Source organism: Ambystoma mexicanum, chromosome 1p (assembly GCF_040938575.1).
Source record: "Ambystoma mexicanum isolate Mex_15411 chromosome 1p, UKY_AmexF1_1, whole genome shotgun sequence".
In the NCBI taxonomy this organism is placed as follows: domain Eukaryota; kingdom Metazoa; phylum Chordata; class Amphibia; order Caudata; family Ambystomatidae; genus Ambystoma; species Ambystoma mexicanum.
In genome coordinates this window covers 1,338,348,001-1,338,360,771 of record NC_090921.1, presented here as the reverse complement: position 1 = coordinate 1,338,360,771, position 12,771 = coordinate 1,338,348,001, and positions in this window count along the sequence as shown.

The window sequence follows — 12,771 nt, the reverse complement described above, 5'->3', positions numbered from 1 at the left end:
TTGCAATGTTGTGGATTGGTCAAGGTCCAATGTGAGAGCAAGGTTAAAGTCACCAGCCCACAGTGTTTCGTATCCCGGGAACTTGTGTATGTGCCTAGCACATTGGTGAAAAAAGCCGGGCGAGTCAGTGTTAGGAGCATAAATGTTTATTAAAAGGAGTTTAGTACCAAGTACCTCACCAGCTAGCATTAAGAAGCGCCCTTCCTCATCCTTGATCTGCTCGTGGAGCCTGAATTGTAGTGTATTATGTATATAAATGGCTACCCCTCTAGCGTGCGATGTATAAGAGGAGTCATATCTATGAATACCCCACCCTGGTAGTCTGGGAAGGGGAGTGCCACGGGACAAATGTGTTTCCTGAAGACACAGAACGTTCACCCCGTGATTCTTACCATAATTCGCTATTAAGCGGGACTTCTTCTGATTAGTAAGCCCCCTGATATTCCACGACAGGATGGTCAGAGTCGTCCCTGTACACCTCCCCGGTGACTGGTTACTCACGTCCCCCATGGGATCTTGACAAGTACCATTGTAATGAGGGCGATGTGAGCATGCAGTGTGATATCTCCTGTACCTATGTCGGATATACTCTTGTAACCCATGTGAGATTTCAATTGCCTATGCGAACCCCAAACCCTTGGAACAAACCAACTTACCCCCCAACCAGTTAGAAACTCCCCTTGCCCCCCTCCCACGCCAGTAACCAGAACCAAGGGGCACCCACCCTCCCCCCCTTTTATAACCAATCCCATGTTCAAACCAGATCAGCCGCCGAGAATGCAGGTATTGGGGCGCTTTGGGCGGCTTGCATGCTCCACAATGGTGACGGCTACCATTGAGCTACCACTGAGACCTACTCCACTTGTTTCGGGGTCTAATGAGATCACAGCCATACAAACATTTCAGGGCACAACATTGTGCTGTAACCAGTCAGGAGCGTTGAGGGGAGCGACCTGGCGAGCCACCCGGGTCTGGCACATTGAGGCGAATCACTCAGCAGCTTCCGGTGATGTGAAAAAAACTGATGTTCCATTATGTTGCACCCGTAGCTTGGCAGGAAACAGCATAGCATATTTAAGACCTTTTTTGCGTAACACTGTTTTTGCGGCCGGATCGTGTAGGGGCCCCACCGCAGCTCCCCCTTCTCCCTTGCTGTACGAAGAATTAGGTCCCAGTCTCTGTAGTTGAATACTCTAGCAATAATTGGACGCTCGGGGGCCCCAGGCGGAGGGCGGGCAGCCAGGGGTCGATGGGCCCTCTCAACCATGAACATTGCCGTAAAGGGAGGATTATCTAATACTTCCACCAGTAGATTTTCGACAAATATTTCCATATTATCGATGGCAGTCGATTCCGGCACACCTAGTATCCGGACGTTATTGCACCTGGAGCGACCCTCTAAGTCCTCGTTCTTGGCCAGGATCTTCTTCACCGTGTGTTGTAATTCCGCCATTTCCTTCTGGAGAGTGGCCACTTTGTCTTCACCCTCTCAGATCCTCAGCTCAGCCTCGGTCATGCGACCACACAGTTTCTCAATTTGCACCGCATGTGCACGTCGGCCTTGCACATTAGAGCATCAATCTTTGCCCCCAAATTGTCTGTGCTGCTCTTTAAGGCAAGCAATGTCTGGTTCAGGGCAGCTACATCCAACTGGGCCTGAGACGGGGTGGACACAGTGACCGGCGGCATGTGGGCCTGATCCTGGCGGGTGAACTGATCCATCTTTGCTTGCTTCTGGGGATTCCCCATACTCGTGCCTAATCTTGCACAATGCGTTGCAGCTGTATTGTCCGTACAGTTCAAATAAGGAATTAGGGCACTCACCCCAGCCACGAGAAGAGCCACAACACGCGGCCTGCGAAAGCCCGGCGTGAAGGCAATGAGGTCAGCCAATGTCTGATGCCCAGGGAACTACAGGGAGTGTATGCTCCTATGCACAAGTAGCCACCAGGGGGGTAATGGAACCCCCCGTGTAGATCCACGTATCAGCTATCCGTAGTGGCCTGGCCTTACAGTTGTCTCCCTTCAGCAGCGCCGGAGAATGGACTCCAAGTCAGCCGACTCAAGCAGCACAGTGCACAGGAACACCAGTGAGTTAAGCCACTACTACGAACATGCCTCCAGTGGCGCACACCAGCCAACGGACCAGAGTAGAGACAAGTGGACTCACCTAGTGCCCAAAGGTGACCCAGGCCTCCATCCAGTGATTATAATCATTTGGGCTGTTACCCCTGGGGCACCACACCGGCAACAGGAGCGAGCCCAGGCCCCGCCAGCAGCACACACTGAAATCCAACTACCCAAGGCTGGTGGAGATCATCCCGCCGGCTGCAGCATTCCAGGCAATCCCCCAGGCGAGTGCAGGATCTCTTGCTCGTCCTCTTCATCCGCGATGAATGGTCACTCCTCCGGGAGGGGACAGGAGGGAGCAGAACTGCACAGCCCCGCCAACGGCTCCGGGGCCGCTTACCGCTCTATGCCGCCAGCGTAGGCAGAGGAAGCTCGACAACTCTAAACAGCGGCCCCTCCACACGGCCTCTGCAATTCTGTGCCACGTCACAGGCACCTCGGGTCCTCACTTCCCCCGCTGCCAGGTAGGGACCCGGAGCCCTTCGCTGGGTCAGGAGTGTCTTGGCACCAACACGGTCTCTCCTCCCCCACCTCGCTCTCCGGTCCGGAGAGGCCGCGGCCACACTGCACTTGTTCCTCGCTCACCAGAGTTCAGAGGCAGCGGTGGAGCAGCCCAATAGACGCCCACAGCTTTCACGGACCCCAAGGGTTACTTTTGTAGGTCAGACTGGGTCCCAGAGTACAGGATATTTGCCAGTATCTCTAAGCCGTCGCCAGAGCTTCTCAGGCGTCAGCCATCTTGCTAGCCGTGCAACAGCGCCCACTCATCAGCATGCATTTGTGAGGGTGTGGGGCTTCATGGACAGACCCAGCAGCTATCCTCAGCTTTGCTGTAATATTTTCATGGTATGTGGCAGGGTGCTCTGAGGCAGAACATATTTTGAAAGATAGCTGAGCAGGTTGAGATCTGTGCCCAACCTGAATACCTCAGTAGATGTGGCATATGTACCAGCTCCACCTCAACATGATTGTACCAGCATATGGACATATTCTGGCAATCACAATAGGACAATAATTATAATGTGTTCTTCTTTAAGGTATATGGTATTGTGTCAACCCTAAGGTGCCCAGTCTCATAGGTGCCCAGTCTCATGGGTGCCTTTCACACTCCCCACAGTTGCCCTAGGACGATTGTCACGCTATCCAGGTTTTCGGGAGTAGGTAGGTGGCAGCTATACTTTTATTTTGGCTTCACCCAGGGTGCAACCCATTTTACTGCATGTTTAGCCCAATGTCCCTTTTTGGTAGCCATTGGGGTACCAAGGTTTTTTTTCGGTTAAAATCCTGCTTTTGGCCATTTTGTTTCAGGGCTTCCTTTGTTCAGGGTAACCACAAGCTGGCCTTAAAATGGTTAATCTGACCACGTGGGATCTTTGCGAGCACATAAAGGCGGACTGCATATTGGCCCAAATTGGTTTAAACTAGTATATATCTCTGGGCTCTCTCTTGCACTTCCACTGCAGCTAAGTAGCAGCCTTAGTGAACAACCAGAATGGTTGGTCATCTGATCGTTTGCCCCAGCCCCCTTTAGTGATTGGTCAGCTGGCATTTGGCCTGCCCCTATTTGCAAGGATATGTGGACAGCTCTTGCTTCTCTCTCTTGCTGCCTTGTTCCTGCACATTGGAGATGGCAGATCTGACGACCCACTGAAGCAGTTTTCCCACGCTTCCTGACGATTTTAAAGCCTTCACTTGGCAAACTTGCCATGTGCAGTGGCTTGGATCTATTCCAGTTTGGATTTTATATGTCTGGAATTCCATTTCGGGATTTCGGAAGACTCCTGTTGACTCCCCACATGCGCTTGGCCGAACACTCCACCCTGCAAGGTTTCTGGGTTGTTGTCTGCCAGGATCATCTAGTTGGTTATGGGGTGCTACTGGTATCCAGAAGAATCAGGAGACTTCACCACCCCACCAATTCTTCAGTTTAGGAGTCCGAGTTTGCCTCCAGCCATTGTTCATGTGCTGGTATTATTATTTACTGCTGGGTACGACATCCTTTTGCCGACAGTAGTTTTGATGGAATTTTTACTGAAATAATTCCATCTAAAAAACTAATCAAAACATGTATGTGGGGTGGGTAAGGGGTTAAAAGAGATGGGGATGGGCACATGGTGGGGTTAATAACAGGGAAATGGGGGGGACCTCTAAAATGAAAAATAAAATAATTAGATTTTTTTGATGGATTTTTTCAGTAAAAAATCCATCGAACAAAATACTGTCGGTAAAACAACATAGGACCTTACTGTTGTGCTGCCTTCATGTTTTGTACACTGAGCCGCCAGATGCCATCTTCACGGGTTCCCACATCTCCATGGAGTTTTCCACTTCAGGTTGAAGGTCAACTCTGTAGGTATACCCTATGTCCCTTTCTTTGGTCGTTGCTGGCTCAGGGTGCGAGTCCCTGGGTACAGGATCCTGTATACAGCACCTGTGAGCAGCACAAAACAGCCTTGCACTCACCGGGTTGTTTTGTGTTGCTGGAACAGTTTTCATCAGAATCACTGGAGTACTTACGAGTTGAGATTCTCTGGAGACTAGTTTCTACTGCATTCCAATAGACTTCTATGGGGGAACTCCTGCTCTGCAACATCTTCTTCTGGAGGCTCCTGGTTAGTCCATCAACCTCTTGAACTTTTCTTTGGGGACTCTTCTTGTCTTCCTGGGGCTGTTTGCCAGAGAATCCTCACTTGTGGAGTAGAATTGACTTTTACCTCCACTAAAGTTCAGCTGAGCCTGACTCATCCGAATACAGTGAAAGTCCAGGTGATTCGGACAAACGTCCCCGGGCCTCTTAGAGACACACTACCATATCTACTGCTAATTTCTACCTCAAAGTATATTTTCCAGGCAGACTTGATTGTGAGACCTTATGATATGTTTATATCTTTGACTTTTTGGAAGATAGCTCTTTTTAAATGATGCTCCCTATATCACCCATAACTTTACAATGTTTATAACACACTGGGTAAAATCCTGGCACCATTCTTCCTTTATCTTCTCTTCCCTCCTCCACTCCTTTTGTCTTTTTTTTCAAAATGACTTACACATAAGCAACACATATATATTGGACTTTGTTGTCCTTGGCAGCCATCTGCTCTGAGCGTTAGAAGGCACGGTCTATCCCGGTCAATCATGCCCTCACTATACTTAGGATAACCCAAGCACATCTCAAGCCCCTCATGCATTCCGACTATACCTTTACAATGTCATCATTTCCATTTCTCCACTCACGCTCTCCCTCAATTCAAGCTCCCTTCCATTCTTCCTATCCTCCTTGCTATAGATTAGCTATCACTAATCCCCTATTTTTATTTTCCTGCAAAAAACCAAGGTCTGGTGCTAGTGATCCCTGTGTGGGGACACAGCACACCCTAAAATCTCAGGCAATGATAGGTGCTTTGGGACCACTATGTGGTTATTCAGCATAGTATGAAACATCTTTATTAAGTAACTAGCTGTCCCCGGCCACGCGTTGCTGTAGCTCAGTCTGGTTAAATGGAAAAGAAAGAAAAGATAAAGCGCACATTTCGAATATGTTTAATTTCACAATACCTGTGGGTAGTTTTTAATGGCTCTGGTGGTTCTCCAAGTTGAGGCAGTTTAATTTTCCCAGCGGCGCAACACATTCCTTTAGTTTCTCCATCAAATTTCAGAGCCTTCCAATAAGGACACACTTTAGTCATGGTGCCGATGACAACATGCCGGCTCAAACTATAATCATCAGCTGGGTTGTACCGGAATGCAAGGCGATTGTAATTGCGTTATTGCTGAGCATGGAGTCGTGTTTGATGCACAATGCTTGTGGGTAGTTTTTAATGGCTCTGGCGGTTCTCCAAGTTGAGGCAGTTTAATTTTCCCGGCGGCGCAACACATTCCTTTCGTTTCTCCATCAAATTTCAGAGCCTTCCAATAAGGACACACTACAGTCATGGTGCCGATGAGAACATGTGGCTCAAACTATAATCAGCTGGGTTGTACCAGAATGCAAGGCGGTCATAATCGCGTGATTGCTGAGCACAGAGTCTTGTTTGATGCTGATGGGCACAGCCACTCTCAGCCTGTCGCGTTCGAAGCAGATCTGAAGCTGCAGAACGCGATCGCCGTCCTTGCAACCGTGTATCCGAATGTCTGGCTGCACGTCACTCTGCTGCTTCCTCGCCACGTATCTGAGCCAGCGTGTGTTGCTATTACATCCAACAGTTGGCGCTTGTTTGCAGTCAAATTTTTAGTATAGCATGTGTTGCTTTTATGTCCAACAGATGGCTTTGTTTTTCAGAAAAAGCATGTTTTTACATGTCACAGGTGTGACATCTATGTATAGTAGGTATATAAAAACATGTGTCTATTCGAATGCAACGTTGTGTCAAAATTTCAAAGCAATCTGTGAAGAACTTTCAGAGATTTAAGGTTTTGAACAAACAAATATTTACATTTTTATTTATATAGATATAGTGCTTCATGTTAGCCTCCTCCAGCTTTCAAGCATGTCACCAAGCAGTGTGAGCATGGGGTGACATTGTGCATTATGCATGCCAGCTGCTAACCCTGTAATTGTGGTATCTGTGCACATTGTACCTTGGCATTCTTTCACAAGCCTGCTGTGGTTGTACACGCAATGAATGTACTCATTGACTTGTCTGCCATGCGTTTACGCTGGCATGGATACAAAAGGCACATGGTCCACTTTCACATTTTCATCTCTCGCCCCCCTCCCCCTCCAGCACTGCAGTATCAACCATAAAGTTCAGTTGCCTCAGATGACAGTGTTCAGGGGGATTTGAAAGGCTCCCTACATACGTGTTGATGAGTGGCCAATCAATAGAGAGGGGATCACTGTTACAGAAGAAATCCAAAGAAATGAACGGAAAAAAAACAAATGGCAGAAAACGGTGAAAAGGGCATCTGAAAAAAATACAAATTCCAAAAATGTCGATCAAGAGGAATGGGGGGGTGCGCAGTGTCCCCCGCTCTGCTTGTTCGACATTCTAGGTCTTCGAGGGTTGCTGGGGTGTCCCCACTTACATAAAAAGGAAAGCGGGGGACAAGCAAAGTTAACAATTAAAAAGGAAAGGACCCTGCAGTGCCGGTTCCCTTCCATGTGCATGAAGGGAACCCGGCGTTGCAGAGGTGTTGTGTAGGCGGAAGCACACTTCGCTGTGTGCTGCCAGAAGATACGTTTTTTCTCCCTCGGTCATTTCGGATTCTATCATTTCACGAAGATCCATTACAGACACAGCATACAGGGCGGGTATGTATTGGTCAAGTAAATGAATGCATAATTTCTGCCCACAATGAAATGAAAGCCTTTTCAAGTCTGCCTGGTCACACCACAGTGCATGCATGCACATTTGAGGATTGGGGTGTTGCACCAGGTTACATAACATTGCAGGACTTGGCTGGGGGCTCATTTTGTACATTTCTGGAATGTTGCGGCATCTGTGCACACTTGCACGCAAGGGATTGGAATAAAAAAAGATAACGTTTGTGGACTACTGCATGTGTTGGAAAGGTATAGGCTATGCCCCGCGTCTATGATTTTAATATGGGCAAAGACAGTATCTCAACATCAAATGCTCATCTCTTAAGATATCACAATGTACAATTTGTAGTGTGAAAGTTCCATTAATCATATAGAAAGGAACTTAACAACTGTCTGCCTAAGCCAACATGTGTTTCGCCTCCCAAGGCCCTTGTCAAGGCTATCCGTTGGCAGATTGCTAATCGATTTAAGTATCTAACTACCAAGAGTGGCAGCAATGCAATCTCCTAGGTTCAAATGATGAATCAAGTTATGAACAAGCATCAAAATGAATTTGCAACATAAAACCATAGCAGGTAAACAATCAAGAAGAGTGAGAACAAAAGGAAAAAGAAAATATCTTGTTAATTGCATATCCTCAAAACATCAATACAATGTTACATAAATACTACATAAGCTGCAATCGGCATTAAAACATATCATTGACTCTTTGTGCAGCCTATGTTTAGCCCACCCGGGGAAAAAATATGTTTCTTTATTTTATTTAACTTTATTTTTGTAGCTCGTGTAGCGCGCCAAGTCCAAATGAATCTGGGCGCTTTCTTACAGAGAAAAAAGTTACAGTGGTTTCACAGTTACGCATGTATCAAGAGTATATTACAATACAGTATCCACAGTTTATGCATTTACATTATTTACAAAGTTACATGAGGGAGTCTACTGGAGACTAGTTGGTATTCCCCCGCAGAATATGTACAACAGAGTGCCTAGTGAACATTATTTACCCAGGCTTTGTGTAAATAGGTGAGTCTTTAGTTGTCTCTGGAATGTCCAGATAGATTCTTGTAATTTAAGATGGACCGCCAGGGTATTCCATCGCTTGCTAGCTACAGTAGGGAAGCTGCTGTCCCCCGCCTTTTGTAACTTAAACCGTGGTGTGGTAAGGAGGTGCATGTAGGCTGCTCTAGTGGGCCTAGCCGGATGGTATTTTGATCCATCCAGTAAAGACATCTGTGTGTAAGGGTGAGTGCTTTAAACACAATTCTCTCTTGCACCGGCAACCAGTAAATTTTTTGACTAGCTGATGGGATATGGGCTGATCTAGGTATGCTAAGTGCCGCTCTAAGGGCATTATTTTGACAGTCCTGAAGTTTACTGATGTTCTGGCTCTTGGTGCCTGTGTATATGGCGTTATAGTAGTCTTGTCGGGTCAGGACTAAGGCTCTGACCAATTTGATATAGTTTTCAAATGACAGAAATGGTCTGCATGAATTGATGAGTTTGCAAGTGTATGATGTGGCCGATGTAGTGGCATTTACTTGCTTAGACAAGATTAGGCTGAGTCTAGGTAGAAACCTAGCGTTTTCACCTCATTGGAGACTTTGATGGTGTTACCGGGAGACTAGCTCAGCGGCAACGTGCACGCCTTGGAATCAAGACGACCCAAAAGAACACAGATTCGATCCCCGGGTCTGCGCTTATAAATACGCAACTAAGAGACATATTCCTGTAACAGCGCCTCAATGCCCCCGGGTTGTGTGAGCGCTTTAAAAATGTAAATAAATAAATAATATTAAATGATTTGAAGGAGTTGTTTAGTTTACCTAGCCTGAGTTGGGAACCTATGATGAGCATTGTTTAGGCATAACCCATGATGTCTCATCCAAGCTTGTATGGTTAGGTAGATCGCATTGAGTGTGGCAGTGTCAATGTCATGGTCCCCAGTGATGGGTATTAGGATTTCGGATTTATCTGCATAGTTAGTGTAGGTGACACCCAAATCATCAAGGCAGTCCAATAGGGGCTTAGTAAAGACATTGCATAGTGTTTTTGAGATACGCACAAAACATTGGGGTACTCCACAAGTAACAATGGTGGGTGGTATTTCAGCTTTAGACTCTCACTGTTCTGTCGGATGAAAAAGATTTCATCCAAAGGGTAGCGTTTGTGGTAAGCTGCCTCGTTAGCGTTATTATATATAAACCTAACTCAACGTTACAGTGAAAGCCAGTGGAGTTAAGTGCCAAAATGAAGGACAGAATACATCAAGTGTGTCAGTCCACCTTAGAATACAGTTGTCTTTCTGTAAAGTAACTGATATTTTAGTACCACATAGTGTCTTTCAATTATTGTGTTATGCTCTGTAATTAAATGTTTTAGCTATAATGATAACTAATGAATGTTGTGGTTGAACTTCAGTCATGTGACCCGTGGCATAATATTCACAAATAGTTGTGTGCATCTTGCACTTCTCACCTCTATATTGTCTTCATGAGGATCACTTCAAGTAGTGTCTTTCCATTAATAAAATGCAACCTATATTAAGATTTCTCAACTTTATCAGAAGAGAAATTATGAGTGATCTTAAATCATATCAGACGTGTCTAATTGTTCCCATATACATGTGTGTATGTGCACTGCTCACCTCTATAGTGAAGTTGTAAAGATGAATGTTTCGTAAATTATCCACATTTTCTCCGCATTCGTATTGTACATTTCCAGCAGAAAACAAGCGATTTTAAGTCCCAATGGTTATAACCACTATAATCCCTATGACTACTTTGAGCTGCCAATAGCGAGGCTGCTTACCTCAGATCAAGTATTGATTGGGGAGACAGATTAGTGTGCCGCTGTGTTCGGCTGTGTAGGAGCAGCTCCTTCTTTCGTTTTTCTCCATGCTACAGACCATTGGAAGTGCCCCCCCCTCTACTGCTAGACATTCTAGCCTGGATTTCTGATACTCTATATCCCCATAGCCACCACGTGGAGCATGAGCGGAGTGTGGGCAGAGTGTGTTTGGCTGTGTAGGAGCAGCTCCTTCTTTCGTTTTTCTCCGTGCTACAGAACATTGGAAGTGCCTTTTCCCCGTCTACTGCTGTACGTTCTAGCCTGGATTTATGATACTCTATATCCCCATAGCCACCACGTGGAGCATGAGACGAGTGTGGGCACAGTGTGTTTGGCTGTGTAGGAGCAGCTCCTTCTTTCGTTTTTCTCCGTGCTACAGAACATTGGAAGTGCCTTTTCCCCGTCTACTGCTGGACATTTTAGCCTGGATTTCTGACACTCTATATCCCCATAGCCACCACGCGGAGCGTGAGCGGAGTGTGGGCAGAGTGTGTTTGGCAGTGCAGAGGTAAGTGCTTCCCCGACTTGACTCTCGTGATGCCTGCTAAAGGGGCTATTAAAACCAAACATTACAACCTACGGAAAGGAAAACCGTATGGGAAAAATGCTGCCTACCCGCGAGAGGAAAGCGGTGTGTTAAGTAAATTGGACAAAGTTAGTGTCTCTCTTTCCTCGGAAGTTGAAGCTGAGGCATCTCGCAAATCCAAATTCTTTCACCCGAATTCTTCAGCACAGATCACTGACTTTTTTAAATCCAGCAATATCACTTAAAAAAAATACTACCCCCGCATGCATCCCTCCCACCAACAAAGAAACCGAAGACAATCTAACCCGAAGCCGCACTGCTTGAGTGTAGTTGCTGACGTTCATCCTTACAACAAAGGGGCAAAAGAGTTGTCCTCTCCGTGTCCCATGCTTGATGCCATTGATGACAACTCTTTACTCGAACTCTGCTACCGACTCTGTGGGACGAACAGGGAGACCGCAGAGGCTGAAGTTGTTATGGCATAACATATGTGTGACAAAATATCTATGCACTCAAATAATGTCACGATCGAAAATAATCATCATTCTCCTCGTTTCTCTAGTACTCCGTCATTTCTTCCCCTAACTGGCATTCCCAGCTGCCAGCATTCGTCCCAAAATGAACGAGTGGAAGCTATTAATATCTCCGATGGAAGCCAAGCTGAAACTGAAAGAGTGAAGGAGAGACCTTCAACTGAAAACAACCTGTTCCCCAATGTAGGCCTTTTACATTTCGCCCTTAAAACTTTAATCAAACTTACGGACCAAACCTTTTATCAAACACAGAAAAATGGCCTCATGCTTGAATCACTCTTGCAAACAAAATCAAATGTATGCCTGGTGTCTGATGAGAACTTAAGTCCCTCCGGTGGAAGTGGTTACTGCACCCGCAGCTACTATACCACAGTCGTTAATGGAAGAAGCCAAAAACTCTTATAATGTTTCGGAGTCCCTATTTTTCTACTTTTCGCGCAAACAAAGAAGGAAACAAGCTAGACTTAGCAAGCGCAAACTGATTCCACCAATCGCCGAGCAAAGCATGGAAGTAGTGCTTGGCAACAACCATCCTCCCATGAACTCTACAATCACCGTTAAAGCGAACAACAAAGCCAGATTGTAGTGAAGCCTTATGTTAGACATTCAGTGTGCACTACTGAATCACAGACCAGCTGCTGAGTCTAAGTTAGTTCCAGGCAAGGCTTTATTCACATATGTACAAATCTGTACATTACCCCAGTTACTCTTATTATAGTTACAGCACGTGTAGACATTGACATGGACATGGGAAGGTATAAACATCACTAACAAAGGAGCTGACCCACCGGCCATCCATTCAACCCAGCTCAGGCCCCCAACTGACACTCGCAGAACATTCACACACAGATCCACCCAACATTCTCCTGAGCTGCATTCATGCACCAACATTCTATAGCAAGCATCCAGGCCAGTGGCAATACAAGACTACATTACAACATCTCCCTTTCATACCAGACTCTCCACACACAACATCTCCCTTCCATAACAGACTCACCACAGACTCATCACAACATCTCCCGATCACCAAAACATCTAACCAACAATCACCTTCCATTTGGACCTGCCACATCCAAACACAGAGCCTGCCACACTCTGGCACCAACCATACACAGCCAAGGGAACCAATCATACATTCGGGTGAGGAAAAACAGGGGGGATCACGCATTTGCCCCACCACGGACCCGGTGTCACCACAAACATGACACCCTGGGGAAACATGGTCCAAGTCCAACCAACTAACACACAACAAGAGGTGCTGCCATGACAGGTCAACAATTGCAGAGGGCTACTTAGATCACTCCTCTTCCTCTTAACACCATCACATCACATCCGAATACAAATCGCTCCCACTTATCTCCCTCATACAACCCACAGAATCACCAACACGCAGAAAAGCAACTACCATCTAAACCAACTACAACCATTCAAGGAGAACATCCGTACATGTCACATATCACCAATATCATTCA